General features: G+C 35.2%; 1 long non-coding RNA gene across 4 annotated transcripts in view; it reads left to right on the top strand.

Annotated features, from left to right (window-relative positions):
* LOC133654972 (uncharacterized) overlaps positions 1-14,443 on the top strand; it is a 95,779-nt gene that overhangs the window by 32,671 nt on the left and 48,665 nt on the right. For all 4 annotated transcript variants that reach the window (XR_009826919.1, XR_009826917.1, XR_009826920.1 and 1 more), the window contains exon 4: positions 8,346-8,390. This is a non-coding gene — a long non-coding RNA (uncharacterized LOC133654972). The remainder of the gene's footprint in view (positions 1-8,345; positions 8,391-14,443) is intronic.

Here is a 14,443-nt window from a genome sequence, read left to right on the forward strand (position 1 = left end):
TGGACTTAAGAAAATTGGATCTTCATTTAAGATTTTGTAAAAGTAAAACATATATCCTAAAGAAAATATTTCAAATGTATAAAAATATTAGAAATATGCATGTAGCCAGCTGCACCTTTGCCTTCTTCTTTTTTAATACTTCTGAAATGTTACATAGCAATCGAGTTGCCAGTCAGAAAACAAAAATGCAAAATCAAATCTTCATTTTAAATTTTATGAAAGTTAAAAGAAAACATAATTAGGGCTGTCAAGTGATTTTTTTTTTTAAAATTGGATTAATCACACTCTTGAACTGTGATTAATCATTATTAATCACAGGTTATTATTTGCTTGCATAAATCAAATTTGCTGCAGAAAATACCCCAATATTTGGATACATATGCAATTTAGTTGTCAGAATGTCATGCAGGAACGTTTTTTAAATGTTTTACTGAACTGCAAGACATTGATTTGCTCAAAACTTGGTGACAGTAAGTATAAATAGAATTAAGTGCACATTCTGAAAGTCTTTGCAATAATATATAGCAAACTAGATACAGATGAACAGTACCATATTTTCCGGACTATAAGGCGCACTTAAAATCCTTTTTTCCCTCTCAAAACTCGACAGTGCGCCTTAAAACCCGGTGCGCTTAATGTACGGAATAACTTTGGTTTTGCCTACCGACCTCGAAGCAATTTCATTTGGTACAAGGTGTAATGATAAGTGTGACCAGTAGATGGCAGTCATACATAAGAGATACATGCAGACTTCAATATGATGGTAATATGACTCAAGTAAACAACACCAACATTTTGTATGTTGCATTGAAAATATAGAACATTACACACGGCGCTCAAAAGTCTATCAAAATGTTTTACTACGACTTTGGTAAGCTATGAAGCCGCACCGCTTGATGGATTGTCGACGCATTAAACATACAAGTATTATTATGGTGTGTGTGTATAAGGTAAGACTTATTACCTTATTACTTATTATGTGGGCTCTGTACTGAGGATGTCGTTGTGGCTTGTGCAGCCCTTTGAGACACTTGTGATTTAGGGCTATATAAATAAACATTGATTGATTGATATTATCTGGCGTTTTGTTTCGCAATATTGTGCAAAAGCAAATTTTCTTACCTTCTGGTACCTGCTGATCTGTATTTGGGATCTGTATAAATCCTGAAAAATTGCGCGTGTCCGCCTTTGTAGTCCGTGATAACACCGTAGTAGATAAGCTTCCTATTTTTCTCTATATACTTGTTATGGGACATTCATCCTCCACTGTTGCCATTTCTAATATAAAGTAGTGTAAAGTTCTTACTTATATATGTCAGTAAACTCGCCATGAAAGCGCTAAAACATACCGGTGTAGTGAGTTTACATTATTCACCCAAGGAACTTTAGTTTTTAGAGCGTTCCGGTCGGACGGTTTTTCACGGGACACATTTCCGGCCTTGTTGTTTCCAGATGAGGAGATCCGTTAATGATTTAAGTAAAGTCTGAATGTCATTAAAACAATTAGCTCCATCTTTTGACACTTCTTCCACTCCCGTCCCATCCAAACTACGGCGTTAGTTGGCGACATGAAGGACATTTTGCAGCACTTGGTCCTCACAGATGTTAATGTCCGACATGCGGTGGCTGTCCATTTGGAAAAGGCACTGTTTAGTTTATCGGTGGTAAATGCAGACAAACTCAGCCATCCTCACGTTCATGTTTCGCTTTAACATGCTATTTTAAACTTAATGTGTGGCGATAATAAGACAGTTTGTCGCTGCAATACCAACTAATTACCTCAGTTTTATCTAAAGTTCCGTCTGAGTTTGTTTTGAAAGGGCACAGAGCACATCGCTCTAACTATCATCACACTGGCAGGTGACACGATCACTGCCTGTGCAATGTGCGCTACCTTCCGGCGGTCAAAACAAACACTGATTAATCTTCATTCATGTATTTAACGTGATAATTTTTTTAAATTTATCACATGCTTTTATGTTGACAGCCCTAAAATAATATATTAAAAAAATATTAAAACATTTCTCATACTTTTGAAATGTTACATAGCAATAAAGTTAACGATCAGAAAAAAAAAAAAAAAAAAGCAAAATCAAACATAAAAAAACATATCTTCATTTTAAATTTTCTAAAAGTTAAAAAATAAAATATATGTTAAAAAAATATATTTAAAATGCATAAAGATATTTGAAATACACTGTGTGCATGTAGCCAGCTGCACTTAATGTCTTTTTTCTTATTGAGCGGTCTTCTGCAGGGGGTTAGAGGTCAAACTCAACCTTTTGAAATGCTAAATAACAAAGTTAAATAATGCAAAAATAAATTTAGCTTAAGAACATTTTATCTTTCATTTTAGATTATGTAAAAGGAAACAAATACATCCTAAAAATATATTTAAATGTTTATAAAAATTGGAAATATGCATGTAGCCAGCTGCACTATTGGCCTTTTTCTTCTCATACTTTTGAAATGTTACATGGCAATAAAGTTAACAATCAGAAGAAGAAAAAAAATGCAAAATCAAATCAAATATACTTAAAAAAATCATATCTTAATTTTAGATGTTCTAAAAGTTTTAAAATATATGTTAAAAAAATATATTTCAAATGCATAAAAATATTAGAAATACACTGCGTGCATGTAGCCAGCTGCACTTAAGCTCTTTTTTCTTTTTCTTCTTATTGAGCGGTCTTCTGCAAGGGTTAGAGGTCAAACTCAAAATCATATCTTTATTTAAGATTTTTTTAAAGGCAGAAAATATTTTCAAATATTAGAAATACACCGTGTGCATGTAGTGAGCTGCCCTATTGGCCTTTTTTCCGCTTCTTCTTATTGTCTTCTGCAGGGGTTAAAGGTCAAACTCATCCTTTTGAAATGCAACATAACAAAGTTAACCAACAGAAAATATTAATGCAAAATAAATGTAAAAAATTTGAAAATCATATCTTTATTTAAGATTTTTTTAAAGGCAGAAAAATATTTTCAAATATTAGAAATACACCGTGTGCATGTAGTGAGCTGCCCTATTGGCCTTTTTTCCCCTCTTCTTATTGAGTGTCTTCTGCAGGGGTTAAAGGTCAAACTCATCCTTTTGAAGCAGACTAGTGGCGAGCACAAGGGTGGGGTGAGGGGTCAGGGAGTGACAAACAAGTGCATGAGTGAAAGTGAAAGTTGCGTGATCTAACAAGCCAGCACAGCCATTGTTTAAAAGAAAATAGGAAAAAGGAGCCCTGTTTTTTTACACCAGGCTGGCAGGTTTCGGGATTTACTTTTTTCTTCATCTTGGAACGTTTGTCAATATGAGCTTGACCTCCGTGCGCTAAGAAAACAAGCGACAACGGTCTTTTAAATAAAGGAGACGAGGATGTGCACAGATTGTTGCACAATTTATCCGGACCCCCCGCTGTGGATCGGCTGCATTAGCGTCTTGATTGGAATTTCCTTTCGTCGCCGCCTGTTTGCGTGCGACACAACGCCGAGGCCTGCCAGGGCCTGCCTGGTACAATTACCGCTTTAAACATTTGTCGGCCGTAACCGAGCGTCACCTCTGAAACGGTGGCGAAGAAGAAAGGAAGTAGGACTGCACAACAAGAGGAAGAAAAGCTCCTGGAATGACGCCTCCCGGTCCTCGCCTTTGCGAATCCTAAAATACCTGCTGCTGGAAACATGGAAGCCAGCCACCGTGCAAGGCAGGCAGGCAGGCAGGCAGGACGCCATTCCCCAGAGAGCCTCTGCTGCTATCATTAGCGAGAAGGTGGGAGGGGGCTCAAGCAAGCGGCGTACAAACTTCAGCAAAACGTCAAGCGAGGTGGAAATGTGCTCGCATTGCACCTCTTCTTTTTCTTTTTTTTGTCTTTCCCGCTCTCCCTCGTTCTTTTTTGTTTTTTTTCCCCGTTTCTGATGTGACGACGCGCTCTTCTAGCAAATTAATAGTGCTGAAAATAAAAGTCAGGACAACTTGAAACTGGCGAGGGAAGAAAAAAAGAGCGAGCGCGACAGAGGGAGATTTTCTCTGAAGTGGAGAAGAATCCTGGCTGTTTTTTGTTTTTTTTCTTAGCGCTGCGGTTTCCATCTTGGAATCTTCCAAATGATGAGGTCGTAGTTTGTGGCATCAGCAAAAGAACTAAACAAAAACACTGCATTGTGAGGGGGGACATACACTAGCTACTTCCTAGCGATTCAATAGTCAAGAGTGTTAAAATGAATGATGTAGAGCTTTATATTTTTTTTATAGGAAATGAAGCTAAGAAAACTCATAATCAATAAATATTTAACCAAATTCTTATATTTTTAAAAATATGCGTTCAAATAATTTGTTTTCACTTTACTTTAAAATGAGTTGTTGCGAACAAACAAGTATCAATAAAACAATTCTAATAGTATCCCACAAACATCGAGTCAGAAGACAATGCTTTCCATTGTTATTAAAGCAACAATATGTAACAGCAGTGCCTTAAAACATGAGCATTCAGATGCCTCACAAATGTGTAATTAGGTAAAAAACATCTCTTATCGTTGTGACAACTAGGGTTGTCCCGATACCAATAATTTAGTACGGTACCAAAATGTATATCGATACTTTTCCATACTTTTACAAATAAAGGGAACTACGAAAAATGTCAATATTGGCTTTATTTTAACAGAATATCTTACACTATATTAAACACTCACAATCAGAGAACAATTCTACAAGGTTAAAATGTAAATTTAAAGGCATTGAAATGGCATCAACCCTGAAGGAAACGTCTTCCTTGTGCTCCTCGACTACGGTCTGCACCGGACCGAACAGCAGGACAGGTGTAACAATTACAATAAAGTACTATCTATCAATCTACATTATTACCTGTCACTTTTTATAAATGCTTGTGCAGATCTGAATGCTTATTTGTTAAATGTTTATCTAAGTTTGAAGCAAAGTTGGTAATACTAATCGCCACATTTGGCGAGGCGTATTTTAAAGCAGCTGTTGTGAGAGTAGCGTATGTGTGTGTGTTCCCCTTTAAGAATAGCAGGGTGTTGGGTGAGTGAGTGAGTTGGAAAGTTAGGAAAGGTTGTATTTAACATCGGGGCTTAAAGTCACAAATATAAAATCCGTTTTATGAATAGAACAATTCTGATAGTATCCCACAAACATGGACTCAAAAGACCACGCGTTCCATTGTTGATAAAGTAACAGTATGTAACAGCAATGCCTTAATATACATGCTACACAAGCTTGTAATTAGATTAAAAAAGTTATCTTTTATTGCTACGACAACCCAGTATCATTCATGATCCATTATTGGCCGTTTTAAAAAAACAAGGTGGGACAGCCTGGACACTTTGCATTAGCTTGTAGCATTGATGCTAACTTTACAGTTTGCAGCATTAATCCAATAAAATGTACACACAAACAAACTGCTACAAATGCACTTAAATCGCATTCAATAGTATCAGACATCACTGAAAAGCCTAGGTGGGAAACGCACGGCCGGCCACTGCTCAAACGTACCGGTATTACAAAAAGTAACACTTAAAATACTTTAAAATGTATTTGACATTGTGTCTATGAAGTGATTGTGGTAAACAAATATTCCTTACTGTGGTTTTAAAGCAGGCTTTTTGCACTCAAACTACTGTACTTTGTATTTAAAATGTTGGCTTCAAGGGATTGAACTTTAAAAACGTATGGGGGGCTCTACTACTAAACAAATATTATTTACTGTGGCTTTAAACTATTCAAATCTACTTCAAATGCAATTATTCCACTCACAATTTATTTTTGATCAAAGCAACGCTAAAGTGATTCAACAACTGTTTGGTGCGCTATAGTGCCAAACAACTATTCCTTACTGTAACTTTAAAGCAGTGCACTAAAACCACACTACATTTATGTTCTGTTTCAATGTGTTTAAATGACTCAACTGTGACAGAGGGTCTCAAGCCAAACAAATATTCCTTATTGTGGCTTTAAAACAGTCACGTGTGCATTAAAGCATGCACTTAAACTTTTTCAAAGTGATGAAACCTATCATCTGCACAGGGAGCTCTAGTTCCAAATAGTGCACTTTAACCACTTTTATTTGACATACTGGCTCTAAGAATTAGAACTGCAGGTGGAGCTCTTGTGCTAAATGAATACTTCTTAATGTAGCTTTATAGCAAACGTATATTACGAGTGCACTTAAACCCTTTTTATTTAACGTACTTGCTTTAAGAAGAATATTGTGATAAAGTTCTTTATTTTCTGTAATGCAATTAAAAAAACAAAAATGTCATACATTCTGGATTCATTACACATCAACTGAAATATTGCAAGCCTATTATTTTAATATTGCTGATTATGGCATACAGCTTAAGAAAACTCAAAAATCCATTCTCAAAAAATTAGAATATTTCCTCAGACCATTTAAAAAAAAAAGATTTTTAACAGCAAAACAAAATCAAACATTTGAAAATGTCAACTAATGCACTCAGTACTTGATTAGGAATCCTTTTGCACGGATTACTGCACCAATGCGGCGTGGCATGGAGGCAATCAGCCTGTGGCATTGCTGAGGTGTTATGGATGCCCAGGATGCTTCAATAGCGGCCTTTAGCTCATTTGCATTATTGGGTCTGGTGTCTTTCAGCGTCTTCTTCACAATACCCCACAGATTCTCTATGGGGTTCAGGTCAGGGGAGTTGGCAGGCCAATCGAGGACAGTAATGCCATGGTCAGTACACCAGTTACTGGTGGTTTTGGCACTGTGGGCAGGTGCCAGATCATGCTGGAAAATGAAATCATCATCTCCATAGAGCTTTTCAACAGATGGAAGCATGTAGTGCTCTAAAATCTCTTGGTACACAGCTGCATTGACTCTGGACTTGATGAAACACAGTGGACCAACACCAGCAGCTGACATGGCTCCCCAAACCATTGCTGACTGTGGGAACTTCACACTGGATTTCAAGCAACTTAGATTTTGCTCCTCTACAGCCTTCCTCCAGACTCTAGCGCCTAGACTTCCAAATGAAATTTAAAAAATTGCTTTCGTCTGAAAACAGGAGTCTGGACCACTCTGCAACTGTCCAGTGCTTCTTTTCCATAGCCCAAGTCAGACGCTTCTAGAGATTTTAGAGCATTACATGCTTCCATCTGTTGAAAAGCTCTATGGAGATGATGATTTCATTTTCCAGCATGATCTGGCACCTGCCCACAGTGCCAAAACCACCAGTAACTGGTGTACTGACCATGGCATTACTGTCCTCGATTGGCCTGCCAACTCCCCTGACCTGAACCCCATAGAGAATTTGTGGGGTATTGTGAAGAAGAAGCTGAAAGACACCAGACCCAATAATGCAAATGAGCTAAAGGCCGCTATTGAAGCATCCTGGGCATCCATAACACCTCAGCAATGCCACAGGCTGATTGCCTCCATGCCACGCCGCATTGGTGCAGTAATCCGTGCAAAAGGATTCCCAACCAAGTACTGAGTGCATTAATTGACATTTTCAAATGTTTGATTTTGTTTTGCTGTTACAAATCTTTTTTTTTTACTTGGTCTGAGGAAATATTCACATTTTTTGAGATAGGATTTTTGAGTTTTCTTAAGCTGTATGCCATAATCAGCAATATTAAAATAATAAAAGGCTTGCAATATTTCAGTTGAATCCAGAATGTATGACATTTTTTGTTTTTTTAATTGCATTACAGAAAATAAAGAACTTTATCACAATATTCAAATTTTCTGAGACAGTCCTGTACATCACGAGTGCACCTAAACCACTTTTATGTCACATCATGGCTCGAAGAATTCAAGTTACCACAACTGTAGGGGGCGCTCTAGTGCTAAATGAATATTCCTTCCTGTAGCTTTAATGTGCAGTTCAAACCGCTGTGCTGCTCAGGCTAGCTCGGGCGTCAAATAAAAGCATCTCAGCCTATAATCAAGAGGAACCAGCGAGCGCCCTGCGAGTAGGGCTGCCAAGTGCGTCTCTTCTTCTTCTTCTTGTACTACAGTACGTGGTGCGAGGCTGTCACAGACATAATTGCAAGTTGCGTCCAAATAAACAAACAGCTGGTGTCTGGCCTCGGGCCGCACTGCTACAGCGCCATCACGTTCTATAAAGGGTGCACTTCAGCCTGTTATCATGGCAGACCTCACAAGCGCTCCGTACTTACTTGCTAATGAGCACTGTGGCCAAAGTCTAAACATACATGCATGCATTCGCCAGGGCCAACGTACAATTTCAGGTTTCTACGCTATAGATTCACTTGTTGTCTTTTATCAAGGCACGGAGGTTTTAATTGGAGCATTTCAAAGTGAAACTGAGGCTAACCAGTGCTAAATTTGAAGTGACTTTTTTTGTTTGTTTTGTTCTAGGAAGTCATCGGATGTTGAAACGTGCTCAGAGAAGACACCTCGCAGGTATGTGTCACATGACAAAAAAGGCCACAACAATAGGTACACCTGCACAATGTCACGTGATACATTTAATATACTCGACAATGTACACATGTCTCTCTTGTTTAGTTGGGTTGGTCAAAATAGTGCTGTGATGAGAATAAAGTCTTAATTTTTTGAGTAAAAGGTAATTTAAGAAAATGCAGTTGTATTCTTACAAGAAAAATGTAATATTAGCAAAATAAAATATATATTTTAAGAGAATAGGCCTGTCAAAATTAACAAATCCTGTGCACAACTTATTTTGACCGTACAAGCTCGTTTACCTTAACCGCTATTCGGTCTGTGATCAGATCAATGCATACGTCAGTACAAAATTAGTGAGGAGACTCCGACTGGTGTGTTCGCTGGCAAATGTCACTCCAAAATACAGCTTGAAAGAACTTTAGAGAAAATTGTTGCCAAGTTTTACGATAAACAAATGACATGCATTCAAGTAAAATATTTGAAAACTTTCCAGGATGACATTCTGACAATAACATTGCAAGCGGTAGAAATGGATGGATGGATTGTGTACAATTAGAAAAAAAATATCATTTGACAGTCCTAAAAAATTTTGTAAGAAGAACGTTGGAATATTATCAACTGCATTTTTATGTGGAAAACCAGTTGTGGCTTTACAAGAAACATATGGTAATGTTGCAAGACTAAAGTTGCACTATTATGAGAAAGCTTTATGCAATAGAATACAAAAATATTACAATAGTAAGACTATTTTAAGAAAATAAAGTCAAAATATAACAAAACTTCTTTAAAAGATAAAAAACAGTACCGTATTTTCCGCACTATAAGGTGCACCGGATTATAAGACACACCTTCAATGAATGGCCTATTTTAAAATGTTGTTCATACACAAGGCGCACCGCATTATAAGGCGCATTGCATTATAAGGCACATAGAATAGACTCTACAGTAGAGGCTGGGATTACGTTATGCATCCCGTAGTTGCGAGACCTGTTGTGGCTCAATATTGGTCCATATATAAGGCGCACAGGATTATAAAGCGCACTGTCAGCTTTTGAGAAAATTGGAGGTTTTTAGGTGCGCCTTATAGTGCGGAAAATACGGTAATATGTAAACAAAATGATATTATAATGACAAAAGTTTTAATATTACAAGACTAAAGTTGTATTTAGATGAGAAAAAAAGTTGATACATTCCAAGAATAAAGTTCTATTTTTATTAGAAAAAAGTTACAGTAATCCAAAAATAAAATTATATTTATTTGAGAAAAAAGGTTACAATATTCCAAGAAATGTATTTTTTATTTTTCTTAGAAAAAGAAAGTGAAAATTCCAAGAATAAAATTTTATTTTTATTAGGAAGAAAAACACAGTATTCCAAGAGGAAAGTTGTATTTTTATTAGAAAAAAGTAACAATATTCCAAGAATTAAGTTGTAATTATATGAGAAAGAAAGTTTCAGTATTCCAAAATTAAAGTTACGATATATTTCAAGAATAAAGTTGTATTTTTATGAAAATAAGTTATTACCAGAATAAAGTTGTATTTCATGAGAAAAAAAGTTACAGTATTCCACAAATAAAGTTGTATTTTTATTAGAAAAAAAGTTACAGTATTCCACAAATAAAGTTGTATTTTTATTAGAAAAAAAGTTCCAGTATTCCAAGAATAAAATTTTATTTTTATTATCAAAAATAAAAAAATACCATATTTCATAGGGATGGGAATTTATAAGATTTTTTCTGGTTCCGATTCCACTTTCAATGCTGCTTAATGATGCAGTTCTTTATCGGTTCTCTTACCGATTCTTACTTGGAAAAAAAATAACAATATGATGAATTAGCATCAATTGTGTTTTGTTTAGAGCGAACGTGACCTTACAAGGACAAGGTCTATGCCTCTTAAGACCACGGTGTGGTCTTAAGAGGCATAGAAAAAAACTTTTGAAAATAGATTTAAAAAAAATAATAATTCCGTAGAATTTAACAAAATAAAACGTGGACATTTCACCATGTAACGTTTCGTAACATTTGTTTTCATTTTAAGAATCTTTGTCATCTACCTAGCAAATATACTGTGCAAAGGTTTGTTTAGAATGATTTACAAGGTGAAACTAATATAATGACATGGTCTCATAACATGCAACATGAGATATTTCAAACCTTCTTTTGATATAATGTTGATGTTTATTGCTTACAGCTTATGAAAACCTTAAATTGAAAATCTCGGAAAATGTGGTCTAAAAAAAACAAATTGTAAGCCATGATCATCAAAGTTGTATTCAATAAAGGCTTGTATGTCACTTTGCATGTAATGAGTTAATTTTACATATTAGTTTGACATTTGAAGTTAATTGAAGACATGAATGGATTTTTATACCATATTCTAATTTTATGAGTTTCACCTGTATAATAATAGTATATAGTATATAATAGAGTAAAAATGTGGTTAAAGGAAAACCTGCAACTTTTCTCCGACTACAATTGAACATTCACCTACCGAAGGAGCATCTATGTGGCAAATTGTTGCAAGCTTTTGACCACAAAATTAGTCACTGCTCGGTGACATTCGTCATTCCTGGCCGAGTGGTACTCTTTCCTGCCGCGGTGAAAACTTGCGGCAGACGTGAACTGGAGCCATTACTGCCCCCCTCCAAACCGAGCAGAATATGTCTCCTCATGCTCATCTAAATGAGAAGGCATTCATTTCTATTTAACGGGTAATAGCGCTATTATAGGCGATATTAGTACCTGTTGTATTTACGTCAGAAGACAGCAGCTGCCTGGGATGAGATCGGCGCGGTTCAAAACCTTGACATTTATTGCATGCAGTACGTTTAAAAGTTTAAATATATTGTTTGTGTGTCCTCCTCTTGATGAAATATTAACCTTGGACTTATTAAAGTAGCGCTGTGGCGGTCTTTTTTAGTAAAATGACAGCAAACTACGGTGCACGTTTTCTGCCCGGGAACACGCTATGTTGCTGATGTCACTGCGCACGTTGCGTAAAGATGTCATCCCCACCCAGAAGAACCGTTAAGAGAACTGCTGGACAAATTGGCAAGTGATTCCAAGGAATTGATACACTGGGAATCAATTCTGAACAAGAACCGGTTTTTGATTCCCATCCCTAGTATTCCAAGAGTAAAGTTGTATTTTTATTAGAAAAAAGTTACATTATTCCAAAAATAAAGTTGTATTTATATGAGAAAAAAAGTTTCAGTATTCCAAGATTCAAGTTTTATTTTAATTAGAATTTTTTTTTTGATATATTCCAAAAATAAAGGTGTATTATTATGAAAATAAGTTATATATTACGAGAAGGAAGTTGTATTTTATGAGAAAACAGTTACAGTATTTCACAAAAATAAAGTTGTATTTTAAGTTTTTAAAAAGTTATAGTATTCCAAGAATAAAGTTGTATTTTTATTAGAAAAAAAAGTTACAGTATTCCAAGAATAAAGTTGAATTTATATGAGGAAAAAATTGTTTCAGTATTCCGAGATCAATGTTGGTTCTCAAAGTAGTTTATTAAAAAAGGTTTTATTTTTCAAGAATAAAAAATATTTAAAGGCCTACTGAAATTATTTTTTTGTATTTAAACGGGGATAGAAGATCCATTCTATGTGTCATACTTGATCATTTCGCGATATTGCCATATTTTTGCTGAAAGGATCTAGTAGAGAACATCGACGATAAAGTTTGCAACTTTTTGTCGCTGATAAAAAAAAAGCCTTGCCTGTACCGGAAGTAGCGTGACGTCACAGGTTGAAAGGCTCCTCACATTTCCCCATTGTTTACACCAGCAGCGAGAGCGATTCGGACCGAGAAAGCGACGATTACCCCATTAATTTGAGCCAGGATGAAAGATTCGTGGATGAGGACTAGAGTGAAGGACTAGAGTGCAGTGCAGGACGCATCTTTTTTCGCTCTGACCGTAACTTAGGTACAAGCTGGCTCATTGGATTCCACACTCTCTCCTTTTTCTATTGTGGATCACGGATTTGTATTTTAAACCACCTCGGATACTATATCCTCTTGAAAATGAGAGTCGAGAACGTGAAATGGACATTCACAGTGACTTTTATCTCCACGACAATACATCGGCGAAGCACTTTAGCTACGGAGCTAACGTGATAGCATCGGGCTTAACTGCAGATAGAAACAAAAGAAATAAACCCCTGACTGGAAGGATAGACAGAAAATCAACAATACTATTAAACCATGGACCTGTAACTACACGGTTAATGCTTTCCAGCCTGGCGAAGCTTAACAATGCTGTTGCTAACGACGCCATTGAAGCTAACTTAGCAACGGGACCTCACAGAGCTATGCTAAAAACATTAGCTATCCACCTACGCCAGCCAGCCCTCATCTGCTCATCAACACCCGTGCTCACCTGCGTTCCAGCGATCGACGGAGCGATGAAGGACTTCACCCATTCATCATTGTGGTCGGCGGCTAGCGTCGGATAGCGCGTCTGCTATCCAAGTCAAAGTCCTCCTGGTTGTGTTGCTGCAGCCAGCCGCTAATACACCGATCCCACCTACAGCTTTCTTCTTTGCAGTCTCCATTGTTCATTAAACAAATTGCAAAAGATTCACCAACACAGATGTCCAGAATACTGTGGAATTTTGCGATGAAAACAGAGCTTTTTGTATTGGATACAATGGTGTCCGAATACTTCCGTTTCAACGATTGACGTGACGCGCATACGTCATCATACATAGACGTTTTCAACTGGAAGCTTCGCGGGAAATTTAAAATTGCACTTTATAAGTTAACCCGGCCGTATTGGCATGTGTTGCAATGTTAAGATTTCATCATTGATATACAAACTATCAGACTGCGTGGTCGGTAGTAGTGGGTTTCAGTAAGCCTTTAATAAGAGAAAATAAGGAGAAAAGTTTGGATATATTACAAGAATAAAGTTGTATTTTTATGATAAAAATAGTATTTCAAGAATAAAGTTGGAGGGTTTTTTTTTTCAGTTGTATATTTCGAGAATATATTTCTATTTTCATGAGAATTAAGTATTCCAAGAACAAAGCTGTTTGTATTAGTACAAAAGTTGTGATATTTTCCAATAATAAAGGTGTATTTTTATGAGAAAAAATTATATATTACAAGAGTAAAGTTGTATTTTATGAGAAAAAAGTTTGTTTTCCAAGAATAAAGTTGTATATGAATATAAAAAGTTACAGTATTCCAAGAATACATTTTTATTTTTATAAGATAAAAAAGTTACAGTATTCTAAGGATAAAGTTGTATTTTTATAAGAGAAAAGTTATGATATATTATAAGAACAAAGTTGTATTTTTGTGAGAGAAAAAGTTATAATATTCCAAGAATAACATTTTATTTTATGAAGAAAAAATATATATATATATAAATATATATATATATATATATATATATATATATATATATATATATATATATATATATACTGTATTACAAGACTAAAGTTGTATATTCATGATAAAAAAAAAGTTAGTATTCCGAATTTTTTTAAAAAAAATTTAAAGAAAAGTTTAGATTAATTTCAAGAATAAAGTTGCATTTCATTATAAATAAAGTTGTAATGTATTCAAGATTAAAGTTGTATATTTATTAGAAAAAAAGTTGTGATGTATTCAAGAATAAAGTTGTATTTTTATTAGAGAAAAGTTTGTGTATATTACAGGAATAAAGTTGTAATTTTATGAGGAAAGAAGTTAACAGTATTCCAAGAATAAAGTTATATTTTTATTAGCAAGAAGTTACAGTACTCCAATAATAAAATTATATTATATGAGAAAAAAGGTTACAGTATTCCAAGAATAAATGTGTATTTTTATTAGAATAAAAAAGTGTGATATATTCAAGAATAATGGTGTATTTTATGAGAAAAGTAGTTACAGTATTCAAAGAATAAAGTTGTATTTATATTAGAACAAAAGTTACAGTATTCCAAGAGTAAAGTTGTATTTTTATTAGAAAAAAGTTACAATATTTCAAGAATAAAGTAGTATTTATATGAGGAAAAAAGCTGTATTATTCCAAGAATAAAGT

Source organism: Entelurus aequoreus, linkage group LG08 (genome assembly GCF_033978785.1).
Source record: "Entelurus aequoreus isolate RoL-2023_Sb linkage group LG08, RoL_Eaeq_v1.1, whole genome shotgun sequence".
In the NCBI taxonomy this organism is placed as follows: Eukaryota; Metazoa; Chordata; class Actinopteri; order Syngnathiformes; family Syngnathidae; genus Entelurus; species Entelurus aequoreus.